We start from the raw sequence: 16956 nt of genomic DNA, 5'->3' as shown, positions 1-16956 counted from the left end.
GCACACAACTAAAACAACCAACAAGTATGTCTATGCATTAGTATCAATAACAAGAATCGCAATGCAATAATAACAATGATGCTCATGATGCAAGAACAAAATATGTGACAATGCACTCAACATGATCATGGCATGGATTGGTTTGACTTGAGATAAAGGTGCAAAAGAAATTGTCAAGAAGAGAATAAGAAGATCACACAAGATCACAAAAAATTAAATATGCCACAAACAAGCAATGGTGAATATGATGCATGATGCAAAAAAAAAAACCAACATTACATCACAAGCATTGCAAGCAAGATCAAATCACAAACTAGTGGAGCTCTAGGTCTTGGGTCGTCACATTCTGTCACTCTAGCAACCCATCATTTAATTACTACTCCACAATGCCTTCCCTTAGGCCCAAAGATGGTGAAGTGTCATGTAGTCGACGTTCACATGACACCACTAAAGGAAGCAACAACATACATATCATCAAAATATCGAACGAATACCAAATTCACATGATTACTTATGGCAAGACTTCTCCCATGTCCTCAAGAACAAAAGTAACTACTCACAAATAATATTCACATTCAAGATCAGAGGGGTATTGAACAACATCTTGGATCTGAACATATAATCTTCCACTAAATAAACCAACTAGCATCAACTACAAGATGTAATCAACACTACTAGCAACCCACATGTACCAATCTGAGGTTTTGATACACAGATTGAGTACAAGATATGAACTAGGGTTCGAGAAGAGATGGTGTTGGTGAAGATGTTGATGAAGATTGGCCCTCCCATGATGAGAGGGTTGTTGGCGATGTAGATGGCTTTGATTTCCCCCTCCTAGAGGGAAGTGTCCTCGGTGGAATCACTCTTTGGGAGAGCAAAAGTGCTCCTGCCCAGGTTCCGACTTGAGATGGCGGCGCTTCATCCCGAAAGTCCTCTCCTTATTTATTTTTCTAGGGAAGATGTGTTGGGAAACATTGCATGGAAAACAAAAAAGTTTCTACACACACGCAAGATCTATCCATGGAGATGCATAGCAACGAGAGGGGAAGAGTGTGTCTACGTACCCTTGTAGACCGTAAGCGGAAGTGTTTGACAACGCGGTTGATGTAGTCGAACTTTCTTCACGATCCAACCGATCGAGTACCAAACGTACGGCACCTCCGCGTTCAGCACATGTTCAGCTCGGTGATGTCCACGCCTTCTTGATCCAGCAAGACGGTGAGGTAGTGGATGAGTTACAGCAGCATGACGGTGTGGTGACAGTGACGGTGAAGTTATCTCTGCAGGGCTTTGCCTAAGCACTAGAAAAATATGACCGGGGGTGTAAACGGTGGAGGGGGGGCGCTGTCGGTGTCAAAACCGGCGGATCTCGGGTAGGGGGTCCCAATCTGTGCGTCTTAGGCTGATGGTAACAGGAAGCAAGGGACACAATGTTTACCCAGGTTCGGGCCCTCTCGATGGAGGTAAAACCCTACTTCCTGCTTGATTAATATTGAAGATATGAGTAGTACAAGAGTAGATCTACCACGAGATCGTAGAGGCTAAACCCTAAGAGCTAGCCTATGATGGTATGATTGTGATCGGCCTTCTAAGGACCAACCTCTCCGGTTTATATAGACACCGGAGAGGGCTAGGGTTTACATGGAGTCGGTTACAAGGAAGGAAACACAATATCCAAATCGTCAAGCTTATCTTCCATGCAAAGGAGAGTCCCATCCGGACACGGGCCCAAGTCTTGAGTCTTGTATCTTCACGCTTCAATAGTCCGGATGATGTATATAGTCCGGCTGTCCGGATACCCCCTAATCCAGGACTCCCTCAGTAGCCCCTGAACCAGGCTTCAATGACGATGAGTCCACGCAGTCTTGTCTTCGGCATTGCAGGGCGGGTTCCTTCTCCGAATACTCCAAAGTAATTACCGAACACATAGACCGTGTCCGGATCCACAAAATGATCTTCACATACCATTGTAGAGAGAGAACGATATTTCACAAATGCAATCTGCTGACAACTTTTTAGACAACATGACATGTCATTAAGGTCGGGTCATTATTCGAACCATTTTCCTACAACCCGCCACATCACATATTGCGAGGCGGTTTCCTCGACACGTCTTGTCAAAGCAGAGATCGTGTCCCCTTATTACAAGATCCTCATCAATACGGGTATGGGTAATCCCACCGTGCCATCAATCATGGCGCTAGGGAGGTGACCGATTCCCAACGGGCAAGTGGGGAGGCGCACCGCTTTCGTTGCCTCTATAAAGGGATAAGAGTTCCCCATTTTTACCCACGCCTTCTTCCTCCTTCGCTCACTCTTGCCCCCTCGAGCTCCAGCGCCCTAGCCCAAGTCTTCTCCGCACAGCTAAACATGTCCGGAGCGGGAGGCAAGTGGGTGGCCTCCACCATGAAGGAGAAGGATATCGCGAATCTTCGGGCGGCCGGATACTTGGCCGCAGACATAGCGCACCAGCTACCGAACGACGAGCAGGTCATTCCGACCCCAGGACCCCACGAGAGGGTCGTGTTTCTCGCCCACTTCGTCCGTGGACTGGGGTTTCCACTTCACCCCTTCGTCCGCGGGCTCATGTTCTACTACGGGCTAGATTTCCATGATCTAGCCCCGAACTTCTTCCTCAACATCTCGGCGTTCATCGTCGTATGTGAGGCTTTCCTCCGCATCAAGCCTCATTTTGGCTTGTGGCTGCAAATCTTCTGCGTGAAGCCGAATATTGTGAGCGGCCAACAAGCGGAGTGCGGAGGAGCCATGGTGGGCAAGATGCCTAACGTCACCTGGCTTGACGACTCCTTTGCGGAAATCATGAAGGGGTGGCAGTCGGGGTGGTTCTACATCATCAAGCCGTGCGGCGCCAACTGGGCGGCGGCCCCCAAGTTTCAATCCGGAACCCCCATGCGGCTCACCTCCTGGGAAAAGAAGGGCCTGTACTGGGGCGGATCAACAGAGCTGACCGGACTCCAAAACTTCATCAAGAGCATGAAGGACAAGAACATCAAGCTTGTCAACATGATCCAGGTCATGCTCGTTCGCCGGATTCTGCCGTGCCAAAGGCGGGCATTCAATCTGTGGGAGTTCGTCCCGTCCGAACACCAGACGATTCAGAGGCTCTACGGCATGAAGCACAAAGACGCGTGGAAGGCGTTGTTCAAGGCCTCCGAAGTACCTCCTCCCACATCCGAGGACCGTGGGCTCCATGCCGCGGCTTCCTAGTCATGTGAGTTTGCAGGCTACCACAGGATTCGGTTCTTCCCAATATATTCATGCGGGAGCGTTAAGTAATTGTGCATATTTGTTCAGGATTATGTGGAGACAGTGGAGCAGATTGACTGTCTGGCTCCGCTGCCAGAAGGCCCAGCTGATGCTCTCCTGACGGAGATGCAGGTCCCGGCGCCCTACAAGGTGCCGGAGAAGAATGCCGAAAAGAAGGCCCCGGGGATCCGAAAGGGTCTCCGGCATAAGGTTGCGCCGGAAGCCTCATCCGAAGACGACAAGGTGCACTCCTCCCCCAAAGGGGAGGAGGAAGAAGAAGGGACCACCCAACCCGAAGAGGGTGAGGGGCCCGAGAAGGCGGTCTCAGGGGCCGGGAAAGGCCCTCGGTGCAAGGCCGTCATACCCACATCGTCTGACGATGATGAGACGGATTCCTCCCACGGAGGCGGGGGGAAGCAAGAAGAAACTCTACCTCCCCGCACTGGGGAGGAGAAAAATAGGAAAGCCGCCCCGGAAGGGGAGGCTGGGACTTCCAAGAAGGGAAAGGTGTCCCTTCCGGACTACTCCGCCACGCCGCCCATAGCAAGGAGGGGTGGCTGCCCAGGGGGAAGCCCCTAGCGCGATCGTAAGTATCCGCACTCTATCATGACCTTACTTCATAGTTTTGTTATAATGCCGCATATATGCAGATCGGCCAGGGTTCATCCCGAGGTATCTTCGGATGGGTCCCTAAGCGTTTCAGCGATGGACTCGGTACTGACGACCACTACTCGTCAACCCACGGATGACACGGAGGTGTTATCCCAAAGGCTCCCAAAGCGGGGGAGCTGACTCTGGAGATGCCCCAAGGCGGGATTCCAGATGTCAGACACGCGGGGTTCAAGATCCCCGCGGATCGTGTCGGTGAGAGCCACAGTAGGCCAGGATCTCAACCGAACACTGTTCCGGAACCTTCAGTGGTTCCGTACTCAGGCGGGCAGCCCCTCGTTAGGGAGGGAGAGCCGTCTGTGTCGAGGACCTCCGTTGCGCCCGAGGCACCGGATTGTCTGCTGGAAGCACTTCGCGGCGCTTCGATGGATGAAGAGCACCGTACTCTTATGAGTGCGGTGATTCAGAAGGTTTCGTCCGCCATGAGCGGACTAACCGAAGCTTGCACCAGCCTCCTGACAAGCTTTGCGGTAAGTAATAAAAATATGTGAAATTACCACCCGATAGGCAGTAGCCCCTGAAACTCTGTTTGGTGTTCAGAAAGAAAAACCAAACAGAGGGTCAATTATAATCCGCAGGAGTCTAATAATAAGTGTGAATGTGAATAAGCAGGCTGTGCTGCTTGCCGCTGCTGTCCGCATAGCCGAAATCACCGGACTAAAACGGGATCTGGAGCAGGCGCAGGGAGAGCTTGACCTCACAAAGAGGCAGCTCGAAGAGAGCAAAGGTGAGTGATTCCCCGCTCTCACATAATGAAGGGTATATAAAATTAGTTATTCTAATGACGAAGCGTCGTGATTTTGTAACAGGGGCCACCGCCGAAGTAGCCTCTCTGAAGAAAGCGCTGTCCGAGGCCGAAGACAAGGCAGCCTTGGAACGCACAGAGCGCGAGAAGCAAGATGCCAGAGTTGGCGAGGTACAACAAGAGCTCCATGAGCTCGGCAAAAATTTCGAGTCCGTGGAGCATGAGCTTAAGGCGAAAGAGGCCGAGCTTGCGAAGGCCCTTGCTAGTATAAAAGACGCCAAGGGCGAAGCTGAGAAGACGCAACAGGAAGTCTAGGAGGCCAGAAAGATAGCGGCGGGTAAGAAATTCTTTATGCAAAGCAAACATGTGGAGGAGGCGTTTCTTTTACTTACCCGAGTTCGGAGCTCTCCAGGGGCATTCGCAGATCTGCCACGCAGCATATCAGATGCCGCGGAGTTCTACCGTGCCCAGGAGCGGAGCTCAACGGAGAAGCTGTTCTGGTCCCAGTATGCTGGGGCCGAACATCCGATGCCTCTGAGTGACCAACTGAAGCAGTTGGTTGAACTCCACAGGGCGGCTGAAGCGGCTATGAAAGATTTCATAGTCCGGATGTGGCCTGGTGAGCCCCTGCCGGATAACTACTTCGGCCTGATCAAGCGGATGGTGAATGCCTGTCGGCGGCTCGAAGTCATCAAGCGATCCGTTTGCATTTAGGGTGCCCGCCGGGCCTTTTCCCGCGCGAAGGTGCATTGGGGCAAGCTGGATGCGGAGAAGCTAGTGAAGGACGGGCCGCCAGAGGGCAAATAGCATCGCCGTCCCGAAAAGTACTATGATGGAGTTATGAAGGGCGCTCGTCTCGTGGCCGATGAATGTACCAAGGACAAAATTTTAGAATGAATTCACTTCTGTCATGTTTTTAATTTAAGGACGAAGTTACCTGCGCTATGTAGCGCTTTTGTTATTTAAAATATTACCTTCTGTGCGGCTGTTTATAAAATTCTGAAAGTAGGCCAGTCGTCGGCTTCCGCCCCCACGTAACTAGTACTGGGGTGTTCGTGGAAAACCTGGACACTCTTTATCCAAATGTATGGTCCCTTAAGGAGGTGTCCGGCGCAACGAACAAAGCAATCGGACTATGCGGCTTTATAACTTTCACTTAGCCATAGAAGTCTACAATTTTAAATTTCGGCGAAGCCCCTAGAATCCATAAGGCCGAATTGGGGCGCTATATACGCCTAGATCGGACGAAGCCAATTTACCGCCTAAAGTGGGAAAATCTTTAAGGATTTTAAGACCTCTCGAACAGCGACCAGCTCTCGCCACATCATGCCGGTCAGTTTTCGGCTTTCTCTACTGAGGTGCTCGTCCGGAAGAACTGGGACACAATCGCAGTAGTTCTCCCTGCGCTACCTTAGCCGATATAACGGAACGTAAGGTACCAAAACAAGGGAGCCAGGCTAACCCAACTATAGACGCAAGACATGATTCGGAGCTGATGCATATAGTGCTATAAGTTCGGGATGCCGCACTATTGAAAGTGTTCGGACTTGTATTGCCATATTATGGGGCGCCATAAGAAGCCCCTAGCAGACTGAACGTACCAAGTTGTATGGATGCAATATCAAATAAACATTTGTGAGAAAAAAAAATCTCAAATAAGACTGATAAGCTGACGCTATATGTGATCTCCCATTGATGAATAATACGTTTAAGCGTATGTTTACAATGAATGCATTAAGTGGAGATAAATATGACTATTTGACATGTCCTATCGAGGGGCAGGTCGCGTACAAATAGATAAAACAGGTATAACGATCGTAAATAGATTCCACTTGGGTGTGTCCTTCTGTGCGCAAAGCCTGTTGCCTCCTTGGTCTTCTACCCTGTATAGATCCGTCAATCTGGCTCTTCTGAAGGGGCTGCACTAAAGCAATGTCCTGAAAGGTGAAAGGGAAATATTATTGAGGTATGCTGCGGTGATACCGCACTGTTTGACTGAGTCACTGCTGTGCCTCCGCATGTGCCCATGGTATTTTGAGTGCATAATTATGTACGCGTGGCACGAATGCTGCTTTAATGGGGCTTGAGCAGAGGCCAGACTGCTAATCACGCCCTTGGCGTGCTTGATGATCCTGTTGCGGGGTGCTCCGGACTCGCTTGACGGTGCTTGGGGTTGTCATCGCTGGATTGGTGGTTTGCCGGAGGAGGCCGCATTGTACTTCTGCCGCGAGGGCTGCAGTATGCTCTTCTATACGGAGAGAGCGGTCCATGTTTCCGTTGACTGTTATGACCCTGCGCGGGCCTGGCATCTTGAGCTTGAGGTATGCATAGTGTGGTACCGCATTGAATCTAGTGAATGTGGTTCGTCTGAGCAGTGCGAATTCCTTCGTCGCCTGCTTCCCACTCGAGCCGGACATAGTTCGGCCCAGAGCCTCCTGACAAAGAGAGAGACTTTAATGAGTTTAACATGTCGCCAAAGGGCGAGTGCTGGAAGATGTCCGCTGCGGTAAACTCCATTACCGGAGCCCAACCTGGCTTGGCTGGCTCGAGGGCATGCGGACCGGAACCAACAACCGGATACGAGTCCGGGGCCCGGGGTCACAGGCTTCCACAGAGGTGAGACCTGTATTCGGCTCCACCGCCGATGAGTGTGCGGCCTGCGGGGCGAGGTCCATCCCTCCGTCCTTAGGCAATGCAACCTGCTCCAGATTTAGATCCGAGGCTACTGCAGGGGTGATATCCCGAGCATCGTCCAACAGCAGGTCTAAGCCGTGCTCATCGTAACTATTCGGTGCTCCTGGCGTAGGCCCAAATCCGTCGAAGATCAAATCTCCGCAAATATCCGCCGTGTAGTTCAAGTTTCTGAACCTGACCTGGTGGCCAGGGGCGTAGCTATCGATCAGCTCCATATGGCCAAGCAAATTGGCCCGCAGTGCGAAGCCGCCGAACACGAAGATCTATTCGGGGAGAAAAGTCTCCCCCTGGACCGTTGTTGACGATTGATGGCGCCGTCAAGCCCTGCAGCAACAACACAGAGGAACTCTCAATGAAAGCACCAATGTCGGTGTCAAAACCGGCGGATCTCGGGTAGGGGTCCCGATCTGTGTGTCTTGGGTAGATGGTAACAGGAAGCAAGGGACACAATGTTTACCCAGGTTCGGGCCCTCTCGATGGAGGTAAAACCCTACTTCCTGCTTGATTAATATTGAAGATATGAGTAGTACAAGAGTAGATATACCACGAGATTGTAGAGGCTAAACCCTAAGAGCTAGCCTATGATGGTATGATTGTAATTGTGATCGACCTTCTAAGGACCAACCTCTCCGGTTTATATAGACACCAGAGAGGGCTAGGGTTTACATGGAGTCGGTTACGAGGAAGGAAACACAATATCCGGATCACCAAGCTTGTCTTGCACGCAAAGGAGAGTCCCATCCGGACACGAGCCGAAGTCTTGGGTCTTGTATCTTCACGCTTCAATAGTCCGGATACCCCCTAATCTAGGACTCCCTGAGCGCTATGGCATGAAGCACAAAGACACGTGGAAGGCGTTATTCAAGGCCTCTGAAGTACCTCCTCCCACATCCTAGGACCGTGGGCTCCATGCCGCGCGATCTCCTAGTCAGGTGTTTGCAGGCTACCACCGGATTCGGTTCTTCCCAATATATTCATGGGGTAGCCTTAAGTAATTGTGCATATTTGTTCAGGATTATTGGAGACAGTAGAGCAGATTGACTGTTCGGCTCCGCTGCCAGAAGGCCCAGTTGATGCTCTCCTGAAGGAGATGCTGGTCCCGGCGCCCTACAAGGTGCCGGAGAAGAAGGCCGAAAAGAAGGCCCCGGGGATCCGAAAGGGTCTCCGGCGTAAGGTTGCGCCAGAAGCCTCGTCCGAAGACGACGAGGCACACTTCTCCCCCGAAGGGGAGGAGGAAGAAGAAGGGACCACCCCACCCGAAGAGGGTGAGGGGCCCGAGAAGGCGGCCCCGGGGGCCGGGAAAGGCCCTCGGCGCAAGGTTGTCATACCTACATCGTCTGACGATGACAAGATGGATTCCTCCCACGGAGGTGGGGGGAAGCAAGAAGAAACTCTACCTCCCCGCACCGGGGAGGAGAAAAAGAGGAAAGCCGCCCCGGAAGGGGAGGCTGGGACGTCCAAGAAGGGAAAGGTGTCCCTTCCGGACTACTCCGCCACGGCCGCCCATAGCAAGGAGGGGTGGATGCCCAGGGGGAAGGCCCTTGCGTGATCGTAAGTATCCGCACTCTATCATGACCTTACTTCATAGTTTTGTTATAATGCCGAACATATATGCAGTCTGGCCAGGGTTCATCCCGAGGTATCTTCGGATGGGTCCCTGAGTGTTTCAGCGATGGACTCGCTCCTGACAGCCACTACTCCTCAACCCGCGGATGACACAGAGGTGTTTTCCCAAAGGCTCCCAGAGCGAGGGGAGGTGACTATGGAGATGCCCCAAGGTGGGATTCCAGATGTTGGACACGCGGGGTTCAAGATCCCCGCGGATCGTGTCGGTGAGAGCCACAGTAGGCCGGGCTCTCAACCGAACACTGTTCCGGAACCTTCAGTGGTACCGGACTCAGGCGGGCAACCCCTCGTTAGGGAGGGCGAGCTGTCTATGTCGAGGACCTCCATTGCGCCCGAGGCGCCAGATTGTCTGCTGGAAGCACTTCGCGGCGCTTCCATGGATGAAGAGCACCGTACTCTTATGAGTGCGGTGATTCAGAAGGTTTCGTCTGCCAAGAGCGGACTAACCGAAGCTTGCACCAGCCTCCTGACAGGCTTTGAGGTAAGTAATAAAAATATGTGAAATTACCACCCGATAGGCAGTAGCCCCTAAAACTCCATTTGGTGTTCAGAAATAAAAACCAAACGGAGGGTCAATTATAATCCGCAGGAGTCTAATAATAAGTGTGAATGTGAATAAGCAGGATGTGCTGCTTGCCGCTGCTGTCCGCACAGCCGAAATCGCCGGACTAAAACGAGATCTAGAGCAAGCGCAGGGAGAGCTCGACCTCACGAAGAGGCAGCTCGAAGAGAGCAAAGGTGAGTGATTCCCCGCTCTCACATAATGAAGGGTATATAAAATTAGTTATTCTAACGACGAAGCGTCGTGATTTTGTAACAGGGGCCACCGCCTAAATAGCCTCTCTAAAGAAAGTGCTGTCTGAGGCCGAAGACAAGGCGGCCTTGGAACGCACAAAGCGCGAGAAGCAAGATGCGAGAGGTGGCGAGCTAAAACAAGAGCACCAGGAGCTCGGCAAAAAGTTTGAGTCCGTGGAGCAGGAGCTTAAGGCGAAAGAGGCCGAGCTTGCGAAGGCCCTTGCTAGTATAAAAGACGCCAAGGGCGAAGCCGAGAAGGCGCAGCAGGAAGTCCAGGAGGCCAGAAAGATAGCGGCGGGTAAGAAATTCTTTATGCAAAGCAAACATGTGGAGGAGCCGTTTCTTTTACTTACCCGAGTTCGGAGCTCTCCAGGGGCATTCGCAGATCTGCCATGCAGCGTATCAGATGCCGCGGAGTTCTACCGTGCCCAGGAGGGGATCTCAATGGATAAGTTGTTCTAGTCCCAGTATGCTGGGGCCGAACATCCGATGCCTCTGAGTGACCAACTGAAGCAATTGGTCGAACTCCACAGGGCGGCTGAAGCGGCTATGAAAGATTTCATAGTCCGGATGTGGCCTGGTGAGCCCCTGCCAGCTAGCTAGTTCGGCCTGATCAAGCCGATGGTGAATGCCTGTCGGCGGCTCAAAGTCATCAAGCGATCCGTTTGCATTGAGGGTGCCCGCCGGACCTTTGCCCGCACGAAGGTGCATTGGGGCAAGCTGGATGCGGAGAAGCTGGTGAAGGACAGGCTGTCCTGAAAAGTACTATGATGGCGTTATGAAGGGCGCTCGTCTTGTGGCCGATAAATGTACCAAGGACACAATTTTAGAATGAATTCACTTCTGTCATGTTTGTAATTTAAGGACGAAGTTACCTGCGCTATGTAGCACTTTTGTTATTTAAAATATTACCTTCTGTGCAGCTGTTTATAAAATTCTGAAAGTAGGCCAGTCGTCGGCTTCCATCCCCACGTAACTAGTACTGGGGTGTTCGTGGAAAACCCGGACACTCTTTATCCAAATGTTTGGTCCCTTAAGGAGGTGTCCGGCGCTACGAACAAGGCAATCGGACTATGCGGCTTTTTAACTTTCACTTAGCCATAGAAATCTACAATTTTAAATTTCAGCGAAGCCCCTAGAATCCGGAAGGCCAAATTGAGGCGCTATATACGCCTAGGTCGGACGAAGCCGATTTATCGCCTAAAGCGGGAAAATCTTTAAGGATTTTAGGACCTCTCGAACAGCGACCAGCTCTTGCCACATCATGCCGGTCAGTTTTCGGCTTTCTCTACTGAGGTGCTCGTCCGGAAGAACCGGGACACAATCGCAGTAGTTATTCCTGCGCTACCTTAGCCGATATAACGAAACGTAAGGTACCAAAACAAGGGAGTCGGGCTAACCCAACTGTAGACCCAAGACATGATTCAGAGCTGATGCATATATTGCTATAAGTTCGGGGTGCCGCACTGTTGAAAGTGTTCGGACTTGTATTGCCATATTATGGGGCGCCATAAGAAGCCCCTGGCAGACTGAACGTACCAAGGTGTACGGATGCAATATCAAATAAACATTTGTGAGAAAAAAATTCTCAAATAAGACTGATAAGCTGACACTATATGTGGTCTCCCATTGATAAATAATACATTTAAGCGTATGTTTACAATGAATGCATTAAGTGGAGATAAATAGGACTCTTTGACATGTCCTATCCAGGGGTAGGTCGCGTACAGATAGATAAAACAGGTATAACGATCGTAAATAGATTCCACCTGGGTGTGTCCTTCTATGCGCAAAGCCTGTTGCCTCCTTGGTCTACTCCCCTGTATAGGTCCGTCCATCCGGCTCTTCTTAAGGGGCCGCACTAAAGAAATGTCCTGAAAGGTGAAAGGGAAAGATTATGAAGGTATGCTGTGGTGATACCGCATTGTTTGACTGAGTCACTACTGCGTCTCCGCCTGTGCCCATGGTATTTTGAGTGCGTAATTGTGTACGCGTGGCACGAATGCTACTTTAATGGGGCTTGAGCGGAGGCCGGACTGCTAATCACACTCTTGGCATGACTGATGATGCTGTTGCGGGGTGCTCTGGACTCGCTTGACAGTGCTTGGGGTTGTCGTCGCCGGATTGGTGGTTTGCCGGAGGAGGCCGTATTGTACTTCTGCCGCAAGGGCTGCAGTAGGCTCTTCTGTACGGAGAGAGCGGTCCATGTTTCCGTTGACTGTTATGACCCCGCGCAGGCCCGACATCTTGAGCTTGAGGTATGCATAGTGTGGTACCGCATTGAATCTAGCGAATGCGGTTCGTCCGAGCAGTGCATGGTAACCACTACGGAAAGGGACGATATCGAAGATTAACTCTTCGCTTCGGAAGTTGTCCGGAGATCCGAAGACCACTTCCAATGTTATGGAGCTCGTATAACGGGCCTCTAGTCCAGGAATTACACCTTTAAAGGTGGTTTTGGTGGGCTTGATCTTTGAGGGGTCGATGCCCATTTTGCACACTGTGCGCTGATAAAGTAGGTTCAGACTGCTGCCGCTGTCCATAAGGACTCGCGTGAGGTGGAATCCGTCAATGATTGGGTCTAAGACCAATGCGGCTGAGCCACCGTGACGGATGCTAGTAGGGTGATCCCTACAATCAAAGGTGATCGAACAAGCTGACCATGGGTTGAATGGGGGCGACTGGCTCCATCACGCAGACGTCCCGTAGTGCCCGCTTCCATTCCCGCTTGGGGATGTGAGTGGCGTAGATCATGTTGACCGTTTTCACCTGGGAGGAAATTTCTTCTGTCCCCCCGTGTTCGGACGCTGGGGCTCCTCGTCATCGTCGCTGTGCAGCCCCTTGTCCTTGTTTTCGGCATTTATTTTGCAGGCCTGTTTGAATACCCAACAGTCTTTGTTGGTGTGGTTGGCTGGCTTGTCCGGGGTGCCATGAATTTGGCACGAGCGCTCCAGTATACGGTCCAGACTGGACGGTCCCTGATTGTTTCTTTTGAACGGCTTCTTCCGCTGACCGGACTTGGATCCGCTAAATCCGGCATTTACTGTCGTGTCTTCAGTGTTGTAGCCGTTGTTCCGTCGCTTATTTCTGTTGCGTCGTGGCTTGCCGTTATTGTCGCGGACATCCGAAGTGCCGGAATGTGGCGTGGTGCTGCTGCGAGCCAACCAGTTGTCCTCGCCCACGCAAAAGCAGGTCATTAGTGTTGTGAGAGCTGCCATGGACTTGGGTTTTTCCTGGCCGAGGTGTCGAGCAAGCCACTCGTCACGGATATTATGCTTAAAAGCCGCCAGGGCTTCGGCGTCCGGACAGTCGACTATTTCGTTCTTTTTAGTTAGGAACCGAGTCTAGAATTTCCTGGCTAACTCTCCGGGCTGTTGAGTAATGTGGCTCAGGTCATCAGCATCCGGTGGTCGCACATATGTGCCCTGGAAGTTGTCGAGGAATGCGTCTTCCAGGTTTCCCCAACTGCCAATGGAATTTGCTGGCATGCTGTTTAACCAGTGCCGGGCTGGTCCTTTGAGCTTAAGGGGAAGATATTTGATGGCGTGTAGATCGTCTCCGCGGGCCATGTGAATGTGGAGAAGGAAATCTTCGATCCATAGTGCGGGGTCTGTTGTGCCATCATATGATTCGATGTTTACGGGTTTGAACCCTTCTGGGAATTCATGATCAATCACTTCGTCAGTGAACAGAGGGGGTGTGCGGCGCCTCTGTGCCGGGCTATGTGGCTACGCAGTTCGAATTGGTCTGGGTTGCTGTGTTCGGCCCGACCGGACTTGTTGATAATATATCCGGCATGACGGTCATCGTCGCGCGCTGGGGCGCGCCCTCGCGGTCCGTAGATCGATCTTGGCTGTCCTGCTTTGTTTTCCAGTATATCTTGCAGGTCTTGCCTGTTGCCCTGGGCTGTAGTGTATTGGCGTGGGGGTGCGGGCTGGTATTCGGGCTGATATCCCGTTTTATCCCGGCCACGGGGTGGCCGGTCAGCCATTTGGCGCTCGAGTCCGTGTTCCTCGGCTGCCAGGACTTTAGTCCATCTATCTGTGAGCAGGTCTTGATCAGCCTGGAGTTGCTGCTGCTTCTTTTTCAGGCTCCTCGCAATGGCAATAAGCCGGCGCTTGAAGTGCTCCTGCTCCACGGGATCCTCAGGCACGCCGAACTCGTTGTCGCCGAGGCTAATCTTGTCTTTGGAGGGGGGCATATAGTTGTCTTCCTCCGGATATCCGTCAGTCGCCTGTTCCTCTGGGCTGACCTACTCATCTTCCTGTTCTGCCTGCTCGAAGGCGGGATGGTCAGGGTTGTATTCCTCTTCAGCGCCATCCGGATTTCTTTCATCTCCGGGGCCGGTATTGCTATGGCGGGGCTTGGGGCGGCGCCGACGACGCCCATGCTTTGCTTTTCTCCCCGAGGGGTTGTCCTCCATTGCCTCATCGCCATTGGTTTCCTTCGGAGTGTCCACCATGTATATATCGTATCAGGAGGTGGCCGTCCACCGCCTTTTGAGCGGTGGCTCCTATACTTCTCCTCCATCATCGTCCATACCGTCGATATCTTCGGAGTCGAAGTCAAGCACGTCAGTTAAATCATCGACTGTGGCAATGAAGTGGGTGGTGGGTGGGTAGCGAATTCCTTCGTCGCTTGCTTCCCACTCAAGCTGGACATAGTTCGGCCCAGAGCCTCCTGACAAAGAGAGAGACTTTAATGAGTTCAACATGTCACCAAAGGGCGAGTGCTGGAAGATGTCCGCAGAGGTAAACTCCATTACCGGAGCCCAACCTGGCTCGACTGGCTCAAGGGTATGCGGTCCGGAACCAACAACCGAATATTAGTCCAGGGGCCCGGGGTTACATGCTTCCACAGAGGTGAGACCTCTATTTGGCTCCACCGCCGATGAGTGTGCGGCCTGCGGGGCAAGGTCCACCCCTCTGTCCTTAGGCAACACAACCTGCTCCGGATTTAGATCCAGGGCTACTGCAGGGGTGATATCCCGAGCATCATCCGACAGCAGGTCTAAGCCATGCTCATCGTAACTATTCGGTGCTCCTGGCGCAGGCCCAAATCCGTCGAAGATCAAGTCTCTGCAAATAATCCTCTGTGTAGTTCAAGTTTCTGAACCTGACCTAGTGGCCAGGGGCATAGCTGTCGATCTGCTCCAGATGGCCAAGCGAATTGGCCTGCATTGCGAAGCCGCCGAACACGAAGATCTGTCCGGGGAGAAAAGTCTCCCCCTAGACCGTGCGATTGAAGGCGCCATCAATCCCTGCAGTGATGACATAGAGGAACTCTCAATGAAAGCACCAATGTCGGTGTCAAAACCGGCGGATCTCAAGTAGGGGGTCCTGATCTGTGCGTCTTAGGCTGATGGTAACAGGAAGCAAGGGACACAATGTTTACCCAGGTTCGGGCCCTCTCGATGGAGGTAAAACCCTACTTCCTGCTTGATTAATATTGAAGATATGAGTAGTACAAGAGTAGATCTACCACGAGATCATAGAGGCTAAACCCTAAGAGCTAGCCTATGATGGTATGATTGTGACCGGCCTTCTAAGGACCAACCTCTCCGGTTTATATAGACACCGGAGAGGGCTAGGGTTTACATGGAGTCGGTTACAAGGAAGGAAACACAATATCCGGATCGCCAAGCTTGTCTTCCACGCAAAGGAGAGTCCCATCTGGACATGGGCCGAAGTCTTGAGTCTTGTATCTTCATGCTTCAATAGTCCGGACGATGTATATAGTCCGGCTGTCCGGATACCCCCTATTCCAGGACTCCCTCAGGCGCCGCACATGGCTAAGCAATTGTCTGTGTTGTGCTAGGTGCCCCCTCCCACATATATATAGGTGGGAGGGAGAGGGGAGAGGCCAAGGGGCACCCCAAGTAGGTCCGAATCCTACTTGGGCTCCTGCCCTTCACTACAAAAAAAAGACACATCCGTGACATTTTGGGCCGAACGATTTTTTTTCTGTCATACATATGACACTTCTATGACGATAATTGTGACAAAACCCGGTATCATCATAGATGTTGTGGGCTCCTACTTCTATGACAAAAAATCATGACAGAAAATGGGCTTTTCATCCTGGGCGGGCCGGAGACGCAGCTGCATGACATTCTTTGGGCCGTCCATGACGGAAAAAACCGTGGTAGAAGCGAGGGGGAGGAAAATTTCGGGGAGTTGCCGGTTACAGTGGGAGGTCGGGGGCGGAGCGATGCGCGTTTCTCTCGTATAGGTACGCGCGTGTGTGCGAGGCGTTGGCTCTAACTAAACCCGAGCGAGGCATTGGGCTCTAACTGAACCCGAGGGATTGCACTGCAGGCTACGCGTTACTGAACCCGAGCGATTGCACTGCATGCTACGCGTTACTGAACCCGAGCGATCGATCGATGGTTGTTAACTGAACCCGATGGAGCGATTCCTTCTCTACTGCTGCTAACTGAAGCCGATCGATGCTGCCTCTGGGATGAACAGTGAGCGTTGCGGGAGGGGGGGGGGGTTGGATGAACAGTGAGCGGTGGCGTTGCCTCTGGATGAACAAGAACCCGTGGTGTGGAGGGCTGGATGAATAGTAGACGGTGGAGGGGTGGCCGTGGAGGGGTGGTTGAACATGACCCCGTGGTGTGGAGGGCTGGATGAATAGTAGACGGTGGAGGGATGGATGAACAGTAGACGGTGGTGGGGGGGGGGGTGGTTGAACAGTAGCAGGTGGAGTAGCGCGCGGTGGAGGCTGGATGAACAGGAGCCCGTGGAGGCTGGAGGAGGTCGACGGTGGAGATGAACAATATCCCGTGGAGTCCCGTTTTGCGGTACGCCACACCCCTCCCGATGAACAGGACCCCCGTTTCGACCGTAGCGCTCCAACACAAGTCCGTTTCGTCCATTTTGCGGTACGCCACACCCCTCCCGATCAACAGGACCCCCGTTTCGACCGTAGGAGGTCCGTTTCCTCCGTTTTGCGGTACGCCAGACCCCTCCCGATGAACAGGATCCTGTTTCGAACGTGGCCGGTCAAACACAAGGTCGTTTCCTCCGTTGTGCGGTACGCCAGGCCTTGTTTCCATCGCCTGTTCTGTCCAAGCCCTCCCGATGAACACGACCACACATTCCATTCTGACCCAGCCGGTTGGCTCCCCATGAACACGACGATGACGCTGTTTC

This window comes from Triticum aestivum, chromosome 2B (assembly GCF_018294505.1).
Source record: "Triticum aestivum cultivar Chinese Spring chromosome 2B, IWGSC CS RefSeq v2.1, whole genome shotgun sequence".
Lineage (NCBI taxonomy): Eukaryota > Viridiplantae > Streptophyta > Magnoliopsida > Poales > Poaceae > Triticum > Triticum aestivum.
This window is presented reverse-complemented; position numbering follows the sequence as displayed.